The sequence below is a fragment of the Coenobita brevimanus genome, chromosome 55 (genome assembly GCF_032717465.1).
Source record: "Coenobita brevimanus isolate Jiangsu-jjx chromosome 55, ASM3271746v2, whole genome shotgun sequence".
NCBI lineage: Eukaryota > Metazoa > Arthropoda > Malacostraca > Decapoda > Coenobitidae > Coenobita > Coenobita brevimanus.
In genome coordinates, this window is record NC_137008.1 from 2,432,959 (window position 1) to 2,452,351 (window position 19,393).

Consider the following 19,393-nt stretch of genomic DNA (forward strand, 5'->3'; position numbering starts at 1 on the left):
CGTGTGGACCGATATATTATGTACACATGCACAGTGTACACACACGGTGTAGGCACACAGTGTAGGTATACAATGTCTACACAGATACACACAAACACGCACACACATATTGCGCGCGCGCACGCACACGCACACACACACACACACACACACACACACACACACACACACACACACACACACACACACACACACACACACACACACACACACACACACACACCATACAAATATACCAGGGCAAAAAAGCTGGCACAAACAAACAGCACGGGCCAAAAAAACAAAGTTATGTTCTGGGTTCCAAGAGAGAGAGAGAGAGAAAGAGAGAGCGAGGGAGGAGTTCATAAAATAGGGAGAAGGGGGGGGCGTGGGACGATAGGGGAATTATGCTTCCCCTCCCCCTTCTCTCTCTCTCTCTCTCTCTCTCTCTCTCTGTCCTCCCCTCCAAGTCTGTCGCTCCCGCCCCTCTCACGTCAATCGGAATGCCTTCTCTCAATTTTTTACCAGAGTAACTTTTGCAGTCCCCCCTCCACTTCCCCTTCCAATATCCCCTTCAGTCCAGCTTCATCCCTATTCATCCCTACCTTGTCTCCTCTCTCTCTCTCTCTCTCTCTCTCTCATTTCCTTGATTTTCCCAGTTATTTTCCATTTCTCGTCACCTGTTTCTCCCCATTCACATTTCTTCTGGTTTTTGTTTTTATCTATTTCCTTTTTTTTTATTCTCGTTTTGCACTCTCTCTCTCTCTCTCTCTCTCTCTCTCTCTACTCAAATCCACTCTTTTTTCTTATCACCCCTCCACTGTCTCCTCTTACTGTTGTCTTCTTCAGTCCCTTCCTCTCCCTTCCTCTTGACTCTTTTCTCCCATCTCTCCCTATCCTTATCCATCGCTCCATTATTCCATCCATTTTCTCTTACTTCACCCTTTCTTCCTCTCCCCTTTCTCCATCCTACTAGCCTTCCCCTTCTCCCATACTCTCCTCTACGCACCTACACAAGGATTATATTCCAGCATGAAGAATTAATTTTGCACAACTCAGATCAGTCCCATCAAGCTAGGTCAAATCCATCGCTGCTACAGACGTTCGTAGATATCCTTCCTTTATCCAGGCTATTAATGAAGGAGTTTGTTCAGGAGAGGAGAATTTAAACACAAAATTATAAGGTCAATGAAGGAATCTGTAGCATCTATAAACATTCTGATTCTTTAAGCTTCTGTGACTGACTATGAAATGAATTAAATTGTTTGGCATCAGATGTGAAGAAAACACACACACACACACACACACACACACACACACACACACACACGACCATGACAAGATTAATGACCACAGTATCTTGATTCTCAGGCTCAAAAAATTCATTCTACGCATAATTAGGTTTGAGGTTAGCTGAAACAGGGAATCAGAGTTATCCCGACCTTGACAGGGCTAAAAATACCCACTTACTCACTTCCGCGTTGCGTCAGTCATAACGCTAGTGGTGAGAACGCACTTCCCTCTTCGACTCCCCCACTTCACTACACTTCCCCTTCCTTTCTGTGGGCAATACTGAAGTGGTGATATCCTCTGCCCAAAATATCTGCAAGCGTTGAAGCCTTTGCATGAAAAACTATGCCACTTTTTGTCCAACCAGACCAAGATCCCTAACCCATTTCAATTGAGCCAAGTTTCGATTTGACTAGTAACCAAGGAGACTCATTCCTACCTCAGTACCATGTGAAGTCAGACTTGAGGGTAGATTTGACTAGTAACCAAGGAGACTAATTCTTGCCTCAATACCAAGTGCGATTTGACTAGTAACCAAGGAGACTCATTCCTACCTCAATACCAAGTGAAGTCAGACTTGAAGGTTGATTTGACTAGTAACCAAGGAGACTTATTCCTACTTCAACACCAACACACTGATTTTCACGCAGACTTTACTTTCGGGTATATTATTCAGATGGCGAGGAATAAGGAAGTAGCCCAGTTCCCTCAGGTGAAGACAGACTATCATGGAGAGAGAAACAAGCATCTTCCTCAAGTTTGACGAATATCTATCTATCTATCTATTGCCAGACGCCATAATCCCGTAAGGGGTGACCATTTGACTTTGAGTTATTTGTTTTACGGGGAGGGGCACTAACCCTCCACCAACCCACTTGCTGACACGTAGGGAGCACGTATGGTTTGGTTATATGGCTACCACCCAGCGTTGTAAATGGTTTCTTGACTTACAGGAAACCATTTGGCTTGTCACTCAATGTAAAGCCACCTGTAAAGGAAAGAAAAGCAATAAGAAGTGACAGGAAAGATGGGAGAAAGAGGAATAGAGAAGGGCAGGCACAGGAAAAGTATGATAAAGGCTAAGGAAGAAGCAAGCAGCACTACATCATGTGAGTATATGATGGTCGCCACCACCACCTACCACACTGACGAATATATAGAGGAAATATCGAATCTTCTGAAACACACATTAGAAGAGATGGGGTTTTCACTGTATTTCGTCAGTTGTCAATTTTTTTAGACGGTGCTGGAACTGGGAAGAGAGCTTTTTTCATTTCTTTTCTTTCTTTTTCTTTTTTGTACACTTTAGAGCCAGCGCTAAGGACTCTGCCAAGATGCTAACTCGGCTAAGGTACTTATTGGTGATTGTTTCGAACCTCTCTCTCTCTCTCTCTCTCTCTCTCTCTCTCTCTCTCTCTCTCATAGCATCATGCAACCACCAGGTAATTAACCCCATCTAATGACCTCACCTGCTAATTGAGGGGTTAATGAGGGTTGCACCTGACCCCTCCACCTCGATAAGTGTGACCTAAGCTGGCAAATAAAAAATAAAAATAAAAATAAATAAATAAAGGACGTTTTCTAAATTAGAACAGAATAAAACAGTTAAGTAGCAGAAAAGAATATGTGTGAAGTCCTCGAGGTGAAAGGGCAGGCAGACAGAGGAGAAAGCCATTGAGGGATCAGGCAAGGGAAGCTGAGAATAAGGCTTGAGCACCATGAGTACTGAGCACCATGGCTACTCTGCACCTTAAAGCCTGAGCAAAGTAAGGCCTGTGCACTCTCAGGCTTGTGCACTGATACACTTGAGCATTATAACTTTGAACACCTTACAGTCAACACGAAGCCTGAGAACCACAAAACCTGTGCACTACGAAGCCTGTGCATCATATAGCCTGTGTACTGTAACAACTGTGCACCGTGAGGCCTCTGCTACTTTAAGCCTGTGCACCATAAAGCCTGTGCACCATGAAGTCTGTGCACCATATAGCCTGTGCACCATGAAGCCTGTGCACCATATAGCCTATGAACCGTGAAGCCTGTGCACCATACAGCCAGTGCACCATACAGCCTGTGCACCATACAGCCTGTGCACCATACAGCCTGTGCACCATACAGCCTGTGCACCATGAAGCCTGTGCACCATGAAGCCTGTGAACCATGAAGCCTGTGAACCGTGAAGCCTGTGCACCATACAGCCTATGCACCATGAACCCTGTGCACCATATAGCCTGTGCACCAAGAAGCCTGTGCACCAAGAAGCCTGTGCACCGTGAAGCAGCAGCAGCGGCCGAGGAGGAGCTCATTACAGGGCACAAAAGCTGGCCTGTTTCCCTGCCTGGCGGGCCGCCCTGCCAAGTTTTAGCATTTTCTAAATAAAAGTTGCCTAAGGAGAGTCGGGGAATAAAGAGGGCCCATTCACGACTCTGCACGGCTGGGGAGAGGGAGGGGAGAGGGGAGGAAAGAAGGGGAGGGAGGGGAGAGGAGAGGGGGAGTGGGGATGGTAAGTGAGGCAAGGAGAGGGCGGGATGAGATTGTGCGGGCAAGAGAGGAAGAGGGTGAGAGAATGGGTGGGTAGGCGAAGAGAGAGAGAGAGAGAGAGAGAGAGAGAGAGAGAGAGAGAGGGGGGGGGGATGGGAGAAAAGGATGGAAAGAAGAGGAATCGGAAGAGGCAGGGAGAGGAATGGAAAAGAAGAGGGAGAGGAAGAGGTGGGTAGAAAGAGGAGGGGCAGAGGAAAGGAGAAAGATGAAAGGAGGACAGACGAGAGGGAGGGATGAAATGGCGTGGGATGGGAGAGGAGGAAGGAAAGGAGAGTGGAAGAACTGGGTAGGAACGACAGATAAGGAGGTTAGAGAGAGAGAGAGAGAGAGAGAGAGAGAGAGTATAATGACTGGACAGAGGAAGCGCTGGTGAGAAAGAAAGATCAACATGAGGCGGGGCAGGAGGATGAGGCATGGAGTGGGAAAGAAAGGGTAAACAGCCATGAATGTAAAAAAGGAAGGGGAAAAAAATACAGAGGAGGGAGAGAAAGGCGGTATACGAAGGAGAAGGAAGGAAGGAAAAAGGTGAAGGAGAGGGAGGAGAAAGGAGGAGGATGAAGATGAGATAGTGAAGAAGGAAGGAGTAAACAGTAATGAGTGATAAAACGTGAAGAAAGAAAATAGTGAGAGAGAGGCGGGAGGGGAAGATGCAGCTGTTATACGAAGCGAAAGAAAGCAACAGGGTAAAAGAGAGGCAGGAGAAGAAGGGAGGAGCCAGAGGTAAGAGGGAAGAGGAGGAGGCTGGAGGGATGGAGGGAGAGGCTAGGAGATTTAGCCTGATTAGGAAGAAGGGGATTGAATGTTTAGGCAGGATCCGAGAGCAAGGCAGAAGATTGAGGCAGGCGAAGGGGAGGCAGGGTAGACGATTACACAGGTTAGGCAGGAGGGGACAGGCAGGTTAGGCAGAAGGGATAGGGGTGAGGAGCGTGAGGTAAAGGGAAGTCAGCAGCATGAAGGGAAGGGGAGCTAAGGAAGAGAGGAGGAGGATGGAAGGGAGCAGGAGAGGTGGAAGGCAGGAAGGAAGGAAGGAGGATTACACAGGATTACACAGGAAAGCAAACAGCAACAGACCTTATGGTCCTTTCGAGGCTGCTTGTTAGAGAAAACTATGACTACAAGATCTAACTCTACATGCTGAAGGATAAGGATAGGAAAGCAAGAAGGCTCCCCCCACCACCAAACCCTCCAGGAAAAAGTGAGAAAAACCACCATGCAGCATGGAAAAACTGACATGGATATTTTATAGGAAACACTGGAAAGGAAAAGTCACAATCTATAATACTTTATCTATAAGCTACCCGATTGAGTAACCTGAAAGAGAAAGTAAACAAATAAAATAATAGTTACGGCATGACATTATAAACCGGTACATTGAGTTAATGGGAAGTCTGTGGACATAACGTGGAAGCTACACACTGCACAGTGTGGATGTTTAGGGGTGGTGCGGCAGTCTTGCCTGGTGCTTTTACGGTAGGCAGCAGTCAATCAGACCATAGCTCCGTTTGCTCCACTGAGACAAGGAACTCTCCCATGTGGGACAAGTACACAAGTTTCATCCTGAAGCAGTGACCCCTGGTACATTAAAAAAATCCCGATGGTGTTCACTTGACTAACAGGGACCCTCAGTGATCCACAGCCCATCACAGGTCGAAAGTAAGAGTAGTGACCGTTAGCTCAGAGTTATCTGTGCAGATCCTAATCTGTGCTTATATTGCTTTCTTTGCATTGGGGAGATTGAAAAATATATAAGACGGGTGTCTTAGATAAAAGGGGACTGCACAGTGCACAGTGTGGATGTGCAATGCACAGAGTGGATGTTTAGGGGTGGTGCGGCAACCTTCCCTGGCGCTTTTTAGGTAGGCAGCAGTCAATCAGGCAATAGCTCCGTTCACTCCACTGAGACAAGGAACTCTCTCATGTGGAACAAGTACACAAGTTTCATCCTGAAGCAGTGACCCCTGGTACATTAAAAAAATCCCGATGGTGGTCACTTGACTAACAGGGACCCTCAGTGATCCACAGCCCATCACAGGTCGAAAGTAAGAGTAGTGACTGTTAACTCAGGGTTATCTGTGCAGATCCTAATCTGTGCTTACTGTATATTACCTCATTTGCTTTAGATAAATCGAAAAACGTATAACGACGTGAATTGACGCTATGTTAAGTTTACGGGGTGTCCTGTAGACACGAGGGGACTGCACAGTGTGGATGTTTAGGGGTGGTGCGTAAGCCTTGCCTGGTGCTTTTAAGGTAGGCAGCAGTCAATCAGGCCCTAGCTCTGTTCACTCCACTGAGACAGGGAACTCTCCCATATGGGACAAGTACACAAGTTTCATCCTGAAGCAGTGACCCCTGGTACATTAAAAAAATCCCGATGGTGGTCGCTTGACTAACAGGGACCCTCAGTGATCCACAGCCCATCACAGGTCGAAAGTAAGAGTTGTGACTGTTAACTCAGGGTTATCTGTGCAGATCCTAGTCTGTGCTTATATTGCTTTGTTTGCACTGAATAAATTGAAAATGTATAATATCGTGACGCGACAGTATGTACAGGTACGTTGTTTACGGGGTGTCTTGTAGACAAAAGGGGCATGAACTTACATGCACCGTAGCTATAAAAGCAAGTTATTCGGACAGAAAAAGAGTCAGCTGAGGATTCTCGTGCAAATACTTGTCTAATTTGTTTTTGAATGTCTCAATTGAGATACTGTTCACGGTATCTGAGGGTAATCTGTTCCAGATATTTACAACTCTGTTAAAGAAGTATTTTGCTTCGTGGGATTGGAATCGCTTTCACATAATTTTGCAGCCATTACTTCTGGTTTGACTCGACCGGTCTATATCAAAATATTTATTCATGTCTAAGTTGTCATATCCCTTCATGATTTTGAAAACGTCAATAAGGTCCCCTCTTAACCTGCGCTTCGTTAGGCTAAATAATTTAAGTTCTTCATGGCGTTCCTCATATGGTTTGTTTCTAAATCGTGGTATCATTTTTGTGATTCTTCGCTGAATTTTCTCTAATTTTTCAATGTCCTTTCTGTAGTACGGAGACCAGAATTGCACACAATACTCAAGATGGGGGCGCACTAGCGAGTTGTACAAGGCAAGTATGACTTTTTCCTATTTAAACTAGAAAGTTCTTCCAATAAAACCCACTAGCTTGTTTGCAATTTTAACCGCATCGGTACACTGCTTGCTTGTTATACTGAGTCTTCAAGAAAAGGAAAGAAGAGAGGAGCTAGGGAGGAAGGAAAGAAGGGGATAGGGAATGAAAAAAGGGAAGAAAGGGAGAAGGAGGAGGAGGAGGAGGAGGGCATAATAATCGAACTCAGGAAAGGAAAGAGGGGAGAGGAAGGCAGATAAGACAAAACGGGAGGGAAAGCAACGAGAAGTAGGGTAGGTCAGGGAAGAAAGAAGGGGCAACAGGAAGGAAGGAAGGAAGGAAGGAAGGACGGAAGGAAGGAAGGAAGGAAGGGAGGAAGGAAGGCAGCGTGGTTTTGTTCACACGAGACCCCAACAACAGTGGCTATTCAGGTTGGAAATCCACAAACAAGTATGCAAATAAAACCATTCAACTCTTCACCTGAACACACACCCAAAAAATAAAAAATAAAAAAACACAGAAAAAAAAAACATGACATTACCCATACACAGCACGAAAAAAACAAAGAGCGAATTCAAGCAAGCGAAATCAAGCAAGGGAAATCAAGCGATCATATTTCTCTCTCTCCCGTGAATGTAAACAAACGATGCATATATGGCAAGTAATTCTCTTTCCACTACAATCAAGGGTAACATACAATCGCCAGGGTATAATATAGATTCATGCATGCAAACACACATTTCCAACACACACCCCGACTCCCGTACACATGCATGTATGTATGAGGCGCACACCAGAGGGCCACAAAGCAACGGTGTGTGTGTGTGTGTGTGTGTGTGTGTGTGTGTGTGTGTGTGTGTGTGTGTGTGTGTGTGTGTGTGTGTGTGTGTGTGTGTGTGTGTGTGTGTTGGGGTGGTATGGGGGGGTGGGGGTTGTATGGTAAGGAGTAAGAAGGGAATAGAGTGAAGTGAGTGGGAGGATGAGAGAGAGAGAGAGAGAGAGAGAGAGAGAGAGAGAGAGAGAGAATGTGGCAGGGCAGCTGTGGATGGGTGGTTAAGGGATAAATGGTCATCAGTGGGAGGTGAGGGGTGAGGAAGGGAGAGAGAAGGGGGTGAGGGAGAATGGGAGGGAGGGGTGATGATGGAGGGGCATGGGGGAGTAGGAGGTGATCAGCTGTGTCTGGAGTGGAGAGGCGGAGGAGGGAGGAGGAGGGACAGGATAGGAGGGGAAGGGAAGGGAAGGGAAGGGAAGGGAAGGGAGGGGAGGGGAGGGGAGGGGAGAGAAGGAAGGGGAGGTAACTAAGGCAGACTATCATGTTATACTGAGTCTTCAAGAAAAGGACAGAAGAGAGGAGCTCGGGGGGAAGGAAAGAAGGGGATAGGGAAGGAAAGAAGGGGATAGGGAAGGAAAGACGGGGATAGGGAAGGAAAGAAGGGAAGAAAGGGAGGGGAGGAAAGAAAACGAGGCAAACGGGAAAAGAGAAGAAGAAGAAGAGAGGGAGAGGAGGGGAAGAAAGGGGGAGGAAAGGGAAAGAAAGGAAATGGAGGTGGGAGGCTAAAAGGAAGGGGCGACGGGAGAGGAGGAGGTGGGAGAAGGGAAAGAAAGGTAACAGTGGGGAGGAGGAAGAGGGTAGGGTGTGGGGGAAGGAGGGGGGAGGGCACGGTGGGAGGTGGTCGCTGAGGGTGTGGGGGTTTGGTAGGAAAATGAATGAGAGCGGGCGGGCCACCCACACACCCGCTGCTGCCAACATTTCCAACACAATCACGGCCCTTCTAACTCAATTACCTACATTTCCATCACAAAGAAATACAAATTATTTACGATATACGCCAGTGTGTATTATGTATGAGTGACGTGATGTTATGACATAGGTTTCGTGTTTTTGCCGGCATGTGTGTGTGTGTGTGTGTGTGTGTGTGTGTGTGTGTGTGTTCCCATTATATCTCATGAACGGCTTGAACTATCAATATGAAACCCTCAGGGTATCAAGATATGGCCAAAATCTTCCGGCGCCACCTTGCGCCTCCCGGCCCCCCCAGGGAGAGGCGCCGTCATCCGGCTCCCAGGGGGAGCGCCGATCCCCTCCGGGGGTGGCACCGAACCCGGCCTCCCCGGGGATGGCGCCGAACCCGGCCCCCCTGGGGGGTCCCGCCCCCCCTTGGGGGCCGCCGCCCCACGGTCCTCCACGGGGAGGGGGGGGGGACGCGCTTGTAACTTGGCCAACAGCGTATTTTGGCGGCCGATTAGCATTCGGCTCCCGAATGCTTTTCTTTCATTATTATCAAGCAATATTTATCATCATCATCATCATCATCATCTTTTTCAGAAACATGAAAAAGATACGACATACATCAATAAATCATACAATATGCTTTTTCTATGGCTAACCTTCCCCCTAGAATAAGAGCTAGAACCGTCAATGTTACACCTAGATCCCTAATTGTACTGCCGCGTAAACAGGAACAGAAGGAAAAAACTAATCACAACTGCAATCAATCCACACACACATTAACGATTGCATAAAAAGTTGCTGTTCATCTATGCACAAATAACTTCATCACAACTACACCTAATCTCTAAGTAACTCTATAACATCTTCATCAATACAAGGAACTCAGGTACACAGCTACACCTCTTACACACACACACACACACACACACACACACACACACACACACACACACACACACACACACATCACAACTAGGGCAATTTCAGCACTATCTCAGTTCTATCCCTCGTATCGGTCATAAACACGCTCGCTCCCTTCCACCTCACTCCACACCCACCTTCTCCACTGCTTTCCCTCTTCCTTCCCACCCTCTATTCCTTATCGTTCGACTTTCCCCCTTCCTCCACACTTCCCCCTCCACATTCCCCTTACTTCCTCCACGCTCTCCCCTTCCCCCCACATTTTCTCCCTCCACATTTCCCCTCCCTTCACCCCCCTCTCCTCCCTTTACACCTGCACCTCCCTTCACACTCCTCCCCTCCCTTTACACCTGCACTTCTCTTCACACTTACCCTCCCTTCACACTCTATCTACATCCACACTCCCCTTACATCCATACTCCCCCTCTCTCCACTCTCCCCTTCCTTCTCAGCACCGCATTCCTCCTCCCTTCACAGTCCTCTCCCCAACCTTTCCCCCACTCTCCCCCAACTTCTCCCTACCCCACACCATGAACTCCCTTATTCACAGTCTTATCACCAAACCCTCCCACCCATTTTTAGGCAAAGATAAATGCATCCGCGGGCATTACATTACTAGAAGCTGCCCTGGCCCGCCGCTGGGAGCCATAATTAAGGCAGCTGGCATGAAAAAAGCTGAGTTATCGTGCACCCTGGGACGCCGAGTTATTAACGGGTGGCGAAAGCTCCATGCTGTAGAGCTTCATTAACTCCCCACCACCACCACCAGCCGCCGACGTCTCCTTCTCCCCCTGCCTAGATTTTTCGTTGTTATTTCTGCTGTGTCTGGTTCTTCCTTTTGTTTACCCCCTTTTTGTAGCTCTTTTATCTCCTCTCACTGCCGTCTTCACTTCCTCCATGGCTTCTTAGTTCTTAAAATTCTTCATTCTGTCCCTCCTTTTCTTCGGTTCTTCTGTTCCTCACACTCTCTCTTTAATCGCCATCCGCCGTCACTCACTTTTCACTGTCCACATTTTTTCCTTCATGTTTTCCCTCTGTCTTATCACTTTAGTACTTCCGCTTCCTTTTTCCTTCTCTCATTATCTTTCTCAGGCTCCTATGACTCACTCTCAAATAAAAAAAAACTATCCGGCGTGCTCTGGAATATAACACGAGACAGGGTACAATACACAAAGGACACCTGTAATCCGGTGTATGGATTTTTTTCAATGTATGTTTTTCTTTCATCTGTTCATCTTCTGTAAAAAAAAAAAAAAAAAGTATCACGACATCTTTTTCTTCTTGACTATTTACACATTTAGGCTACATATTTTTTCATTGTGTCTCTTCTTCCTTTTCCAGTCCCTGTTTCTCTCTTCGCCTTTCTTTAGCTGTCCTTCCTTTCTTCCTCTGTTACGTTTCTGCTTTCGTATCGAGGTCATTATGTCTTTTATTCCTTTACTGGTTATATAATTTCTATCTACATCTCTCATTAACATTCTTAGGCCTTCATGACTCACTTTCAATGGAATAAAATCGTGCGGTGTTATCTAAAAAAAAGAAAAAAAAAAAAACGAGATGTGATTGTGTTAGGGTTGGCCATTTCCCCACGTCTTCGTTTCCTCCATCTTTTTATTTTATTTATCGTTCACCCTCTTCTCCCAATTTAGTATATTTCCTCGTCTTCTTCCTCCCTCGTTAAGCACCACCTGAAATCGCCCTTCCGCCACTCTGCTACTTTTAAAATTTAGTCTTAAGGTGTTTAGTTCATCCTCGTCCTACTTCTGTTTTTTTTTTCTCCCCGAGTCTCATTAACCCTTTCTCAAAGTCGGTGTAATTAAGGTATCGTGTTCCAGGTAATGACAGGTGATATTAATGAGCTGAGAGTGAGTCAATAAAACCTCACCTGACTTCACTACCACCTGGGCGTCTCCTTGTTCTCCTTGGTTACTTTTTATCGTCTTACAGAGGTCCCCATTGTGTCTTGCATCCCACTTCTTATTTTCTTCCTCTCACCCTCTTTCTTTACGACTCTTTTTAACGTCTTCAGAACAGTGTCTTTCGTTGTGTTTACTTCTGATCCCTCCAAGTGAGTCTCCTTTTCCTTCCTGGTTACTTTTTATCGTCTTACTGATTTCATTGTGTCTTGCATCCCATTTCTTTTCTTCCTCTCGCCTTCTTTCTTTACGGCTCTTATTAACGTCTTCAGTTCAGTGTCCTCCGCTTTCTTTACTCTCACATCCTCCAAGTGATTTTATCCACGAATGAAGAGCCACCTCGCTCCTTAAGAGGTTAATGAGGCTATATCTGACTCCCAGCTAGAAAAGTCTCTCTCAGGTGACATAAGCAAAGTCGAAAAAGACGTCAATTATCCATTCTGCAGTTTCATTTTTCCTCATTTATCCTCATCTCTCATCTCAATTAACTTCCAAGCGACATCTGCTTTTCCTCTCTCTCTCTCTCTCTCTCTCTCTCTCTCTCTCTCTCTCTCTCTCTCTCTCTCTCTCTTCCATTTTCCACTTCTTTTTCCACCGTCGTTTTTCCCTCCGTCCCGCTTTCTCTCTGTGTCTGTAATTGGCATCCGATCTCTCTCTCTCTCTCTCTCTCTCTCTCTCTCTCTCTCTCTCTCTCTCTCTCTCTCTCTCTCTCTCTCTCATGTCCCTGTCCCCCATTACTCTTTCACTTTCCCTTACTTAACCCCTTACGTCAGTGGATGTTATTTCAAGACATTTTCCTTATACTTCTTATTATTTATCTTAGGAGAGAACTCTATCCGTGAAGAGGTTAATGAAGGCTCTAATTAACACCTTCATTTCCACCAACATCTCCTTAGGTAATTAACAGGTCTGGAGGTCGTAAGGATAAGGAAAAAAAATAACGTCTTAGGGGGCACGGGGTTAAGACTTGCATTCTCAATCACTCTTTCTTCTTCTCCTACGTTCTTTTAACTTCTTCTTCTTCTCCTACCTCCTCTTCCTTCTCCTCCTCCTCCTCTTCTTCTACTATACTTCTTCTTTTTCTTCTTCTATCCTCTTCCTCTTCTTCTACCTCCTCCTCTTCCTCCTCCTTCTTCTTCTTTTTGTCCTTCTTCTTCTCTTCCTTCTCCTCCTCCTCCTTCTTCCTCTTCTTCTTCTCCTCCTCCTCCTTCTACCTTCTTCCTTTCTTGTCTTTATTCTCTCTCACACCCTCCTCCACACCGCCTTCGAAGGAGACCATTTATTCCACGTACAAAACGACCGTAATTTCCAGGAGTCACACTATTGTACCCCTTCCAGAATTACATTAGTGTACTTCCAGCCACCAAATACTCTTATTGTCCAGGAACAAGACGATTACACTTTCCACCAGATTATACCATTTCCGAGACGATTATAAAATTTTGGATGATTTTTTTCAAGAATAAGACGATTTTAGTAGCCAAGAACCAGAGAATTATATTTTCTTGACGAGACGGTTATATTTTAGAGGAACGAGACGATTAAATTATTTCAGACGATTTTATTTTTAAGGAAGACGATTATATTTTTCAGACGATTTTATTTTACAGGACAAAATGATATTTTTCATTTTTTTACCAGAAGATTATATGTTTCAGACGAATTTTTACAAAACCATTATATTTTCTGACGGTTTTTACAATGCGATTACATTTTTCAGACGATTTTATTTTACAGGAACAAGATTATATTTTCCAGATGATTTTATTTTACTGGAACGAGACGATTATAATTATTATCTCAGACGATTTTATTTTACAAGAGAGATGATTATATTTTTCAGACGATTTAAGTTTACAGGAAAGAGACGATAATATTATTCAGACGATTTTATCATTAGGGAGACGATTTTATTTTGGAGGAAAGGGATAATAATATTTTTCAGACGATTTTTTACAAGATTATATTTTTTCAAACGATTTTTAGGGGGACGAGACGATTCTCTTTTACAGGAACGAGACGATTATATTTTTCAGACGATTTTGGGGAACGAGGCGATTTTTCAGGCGATTTTTTCGGGAACCAGACGAATTTTCAGACGATTTTTTTGGGAAACGAGACGATTTTTGGAAAAACAGATTTTTTTCATACGATTTTTGGGGGAAACGATACATTTTCAGACGATTTTTGAGGAAACGAGATGATTTTCAGACTTTTTTTTTTTTGAAAAAAAGATTTTTCAGACGATTTTTGGGAAACGAGACGACTTTTTTCGAGATCATATTTTTCCATACGATTTTTTGGGGAAACGAGACGAATTTTCAGGCGATTTTAATTCCCAGGCATAAGACGGTTTTGGAAGGATGACCCAGGCCGGAAGTGACTCCTTGGCTTCCTTGGTCCTCCTCTTCCTTGAGTACTTCCTTCACCCTGAGTCCATTATCTTCTACTGCCTCTCTCTAATTAGATTTCTCTCTCTCTCTCTCTCTCTCTCTCTCTCTCTCTCTCTCTCTCTCTTTGTCTGTCTGTCTTTCTCTCTCCAACCTTTCTCTTTCCCCTCTCTCCCTTACCTGTTCCTCACCCTTTTCTTCTCTCTCTTTCTCTCTCTCTGACTGTCTGTCTGTCTCTCTCCAACCTTTCTCTCTCCTCTCTCTCCTATCTGTTCTTCCCCCTTTTCTTTCTCTCTCTCTGGTTGTCTGTCTGTCTTGCTCTCTCCAACCTTTCTCTTTCCCCTCTTTCCCCCATCTGTTCTTCCCCCTTTTCTTCTCTCTCTCTCTCTCTCTGTCTGTCTCTCTTTTCAACCTTTCTCTTTCTCCTCTCTCCCCTCTCTGTTCCTCAGCCTTTTCTTCTCTCTCTCTCTTTCTCTCTGATTGTCTGTCTGTCTGTCTGTCTCTCTCCAACCCTTCTCTATCTCCTCTCTCCCCTATCTGTTCCTCACGCTTTTCTTCTCTCTCTCTCTCTCTCTCTCTCTCTCTCTCTCTCTCTCTCTCTCTCACTCTGATTGTCTGTCTGTCTGTCTCTCTCTCCAACCCTTCTCTTTTCCCTCTCTCCAACCCTTCTCTTTTCCCTCTCTCCAACCCTTCTCTTTTTCCTCTCTCCCCTATCTGTTCCTCATCCTTTACTTCTCTCTCTCTCTCTCTCTGATTGTCTGTCTGTCTCTCTCCAACCTTTCTCATTCCTCTCTCTCCCCTATCTGTTCTTCTCCATTCTCTCTCTCTCTCTCTGTTTGTCTGTCTGTCTGTCTCTCTCCAATCTTTCTCTTTCCCCTCTCTTCCCTATCTGTTCCTCCCCTTTTCTTTCTTTCTTTCTTTCTCTCTCTCTCTCTCTCTCTCTCTCTCTCTCTCTCTCTCTCTCTCTCTCTCTCTGCCCAAAACACACTCTTCTTTTCCTCAATTGCTCATTACTTCTCTTAACTTATCATTTTCTCGCTCCTTCTTTATTCTCAGTCCACTTCCTCCTTCGCCTTGTCTCAGGGTCTTCCTCTTCTTTCTCCACTACATATACACTTCCATCATTTTCCTACATATATTTTTTTCCTTAATATTTTCCTTCTGCCTTTCCTTGTCTCTTTCCTTCCCCGAATTCACACATCTCGTTCTGCACCTCCTCTCACAGTCCTGTACTTCATATATCTACCTTTCTTTTCACCTGTTCTATTATTTTCCCACCTGTATTCCTCCTCACCTTTCATCCTCTCACCTGCACCCAATATTTCTCCGACTTAAAGAGAAAAGGACAAAGAAAATTCGTCTTTCTTCGCCGCCCTCCATAACCACTAATTTCCCTTGTCACTTCTGCTCTTCCTCCTCCCTCTTCCCACCCACCTAAATCTCACTTCCATTTTTCCCCGTCCCTCTTTCCATCTTCCTCTCTCGACTCCTCTTTCTTTCCCCTTCGCTCATTTCTCACTTTAATCTCTTACCACCTCCTCCTCTCACTCTTTAAACCCTTCACTTCGATGACGCTTAGTTTACTCTTCCTCTTGGGCTTGGAGAGGGAAGCCTTCACGAGGTGGCACTGATACAACCGGGAACGTCACTGCCCGCCTGTACAAACTTCACCCTTTGTTCCGTAAGAGGAGGAAATGACCTGCAAGGGAAAAGGAGCCTCACCCTGCAGACCACTGGGTTCACGTTCAGCTGAGCCTGGGGTTCTAAGAAAAACAATGACAATTCTAGCTATTACTAAGCGACTGTGTTAAGTTCAGCGAAGATGTCTTGTAAGGAAAGGGTTAAGGAAGGCTTTATTTAACTCCTCCAACTCAAAAAAAAAAAAAAAATCTCAGAGAATACAATCGTCTGGAGAGCGCTACAATAAAATAAAATAACAAATAATTGAAGTGAAGTGCTTAACCTATTAAACCTGGGACTATTTTCTCTGTCTGTCTGTCTGTCTGTCTCTCTCTCTCTCTCTCTCTCTCTCTCTCACACACACACACACACACACACACACACACAGACTAGAAAATAAAATAATAAATCATTGGAGTTAAGTGCTTAACCTATTAAATCTGGGACTATTATCTCTCTCTCTCTCTCTCTCTCTCTCTCTCTCTCTGCTACCTTCGTTTATTTTTAGTTCAGGTGAGACATCAAACTAAAGGAACGAGATATATCCTTAATTAACCTGCTTCCAGCGAGATACCTTTTCTTATCTTAATTAATTCACCTGGAAGCAGAAGGAATGAAGTGAAATAATGCCATTGGAGTTGTTTTTGTGGCCCAAGGTGTTAAGAAACGTGAACCCCGTGGACTGCAGGCTTACGTTTCCCTTCTCCCTCAGTCCACCATCCTCCTTTCAGTCCTCTCAGTGGATAGGGAAGCAGGTGAGGGAGGTACGTATAACCAGGCAGTGGGAACACCAATTTTAATCTGCGCCACCACGTGAAGGCGTACCCCACACATCAGTAGACCAAAGTGCTTAATTACGAAGCTTCCCCCATACCTCCCTTCATTAATTTTCTGCTCGATCCCTAGCACCATTCCAGTGACAGCTCTTGAAAATTATCCTGGTAATATATCGGAATAAACGCAACCCAAAAACTATATATTGAATTACCCGGGCCTGTGTCTTCCGGGGCGGTGGGCCAACTGATTTAAAGGAGAAAAATACACTGCGGTTCTATGAATATATAATGGCATTCTTAAATTTGGGTGCGTATTTCTCCCTGACCAGCGTACTTAAGGTTTGGGTTCTTTTTTTAATGCAAGGAAGAAGGAACCAAAGGCCTTAGCCAGCAAGATTGTCCCCTCCAAGAAAAAAACAAAAACAAGATAACAGAGAGCCAAATTCAAGATCTCTTTGTGCATTTATGTTCACCCTCTCTCTGGTATATCTCACACACACACACACACACACACACACACACACACACACACACACACACACACACACACACACACACACACACACAATGTAAATGTTCATTCTGATCCAAATCGGCTCTTGCATTGATGAAATATTACATACATCAATACACACACACATACATACATACACACACACACACATACATACACACATACACACACACACACATACATACATACATACATACACAAAAAACCTGACTACAATAGTGACTCCTTGGACGTCTCGAATTAACACTGACTTTTTTGTATTTTTTACTTTAACATATATTTATATTATTACACAATTCTCTCTCTCCCTCTCTCTCTCTCTCTCTCTCTCTCTGTACTTTTTAGTTTGATATTCTTACATAAGTCTGTGTGTGTGTGTGTGTGTGTGTGTGTGTGTGTGTGTGTGTGTGTACTTTTTACTTTGATATTCTTACATAAGTCTCTCTCTCTCTCTCTCTCTCTCTCTCTCTCTCTCTCAAGGATCGATAAGGCTGTTTGCAGTTCCTTTGCCTTTGTACTCCTTTGTGCTTTGTGCTCTCTTTGTACTCCACGCCATAGTCACCATCATCATCTCCCACCAACCTTCCCTCACATTTTCTTACCCTCACTCACTTTCACTCTAGTTTCATTTTCACCAATGTTCACCTTCTCTTTGCAAATATACTTACCACACTACGGATTCCACGCTCAATCAGGCTTTTCACTCACTCTTACCATCTCACCGTACTCACTGTCATGCTAAAAGCTCTTCTGTTCACGCTCACGCTCACCCACACTCACTCACACAGTCATTCTCCTTATCTCTCTCACTCACACTCAGATTTATTCTCTCTCACCCATCCCATCACACACTCCACCACACACACATTAATTCCTCCCTTCACTCCCACTCTTAACTACACCCACACAAACACTCATTCTATCTCTCTTTGTCCGTCTCTCTCTCTCTCATCAAATTTTTCACACACTCACCAACTCTCTCTCTCTCTCTCTCTCTCTCTCTCTCTCTCCTTTCTTTACTCCACACCACTTCCTCTGGGTCATAAAGCCTCCCTCCCCTGAAGAAAATCGTCTGGAGATAAGAAGCAAACACAAAACACGTCCTCTGTCTCCCTCTCCCTTACCACCACAGACACCCACCCTCCCTTCCCCTAACATATATTTTTTTCCTCTTTATTCTTGGCTCTTAATTTTCCCCCTACCGCTAATTTTGTTATCGCTCTCTCAGTTATCATCCAACTTCCACCCACTATCTTTCTTTCTCTCTTTGTCTCTCTCTCTCTCTCTCTCTCTCTCTCTCAATTTATCTAAAACTCCCTTTCAAAACGATAATTGGCTTAATTTTCTGGGCAAAACTTCAGAACAAAGATCCTTATTCAGAGGGCAAATGAAGAAATTAGGAAGGGGAGGGGGAGAGTGAAAATGAAGAGAAGGAGGAGGAGGAGGAGGAGGAGGAGGAGGAGGAGGAGAAGGAGGAGGAGGAGGAGGAGGAGGGAATTTACAAGATGGGAGGTTACAGGAAAGGAACAAAAGACACTTAAAATACAAGAGAAAAAGAATATAAAAAAGGAAGGAAGGAAGGTGGGTAGGACAGGAAAGGAGTGGAAGAGAGGGAAGGGAAGGGGAGGGCTGGGAAAGGAAGGGAAGGGCTGAGAAAGGAAGGGAAGGGCTGAGAAAGGAAGGGGAGGGCTGGGAAAGGAAGGGGAGGGCAGGGAAAGGAAGGGGAGGGCAGGGAAGGGAAGGGAAGGGAAGGGAAGGGAAGGGAGGGGAAGAGAAGGGAAGAGGAATGAAAGGACGAGAGTAGAAGAGATCACGTAGTCAAAGGAAAGAAGAAAAAAGGAAGGGAAAGGAGAGAAGAAGGCAGGAAATGGAAAAGAGGAGAAGGGAAGAGGAAGGAAAAGAGAGCTGGGAGGGAAGAAGAATATTACGAAAGCGGAGGAAGGGGGGAAGAGGAGGGGGACAAGGGGGATAAAGAAAAGAAGGGAGATAAGACGAACAAAGGAAGTGGGGAGAGTGTGTGGGAGGGAGGGAGAGGGAGGGAGAAGCGGAGAGAGAGGGAGGGACAGACAGAGAGAGAGAGGGGGAGGGAGGGGAGGGGAGTGTAAGAGGAGTCGCGGAAAAGTTTTGAAAGGCGAAGGAGAAGACGAGGTGGAAGACGAAGAGGATTAAGAGAGGAAAGAGGGGGGGGCAGGGGGGGATGGGAAAGGGATGTGGGGTACGTACTGAAGAGGGAAGTATGGGGAGGAGGAGGGAGAGGGAAGGAAAGTGGTGGGGACGAAGGCGTGAAGGTGGGGAGGGAAGGAGAGGAAGGGTGGAAGGAGGGCATGAGAAGAGACGAAGACGAAGAAGAAGACGGTGAAGATCCTAGTTCCCCGATACTAATTATAAGTTGGAGATGCACCTGGGAAACACAAGGGTACCCCCGAGGAGGAGGAGGCCCCACAGGAGGAGATGGGGGAGGAGAGGGAGGAGGGGAGGAAGAAAAGCAGAGAGACACGAGGCTAACTAGAGACTAAGAGGGTAGGGTAGGAAACCTGGGGATATGGAT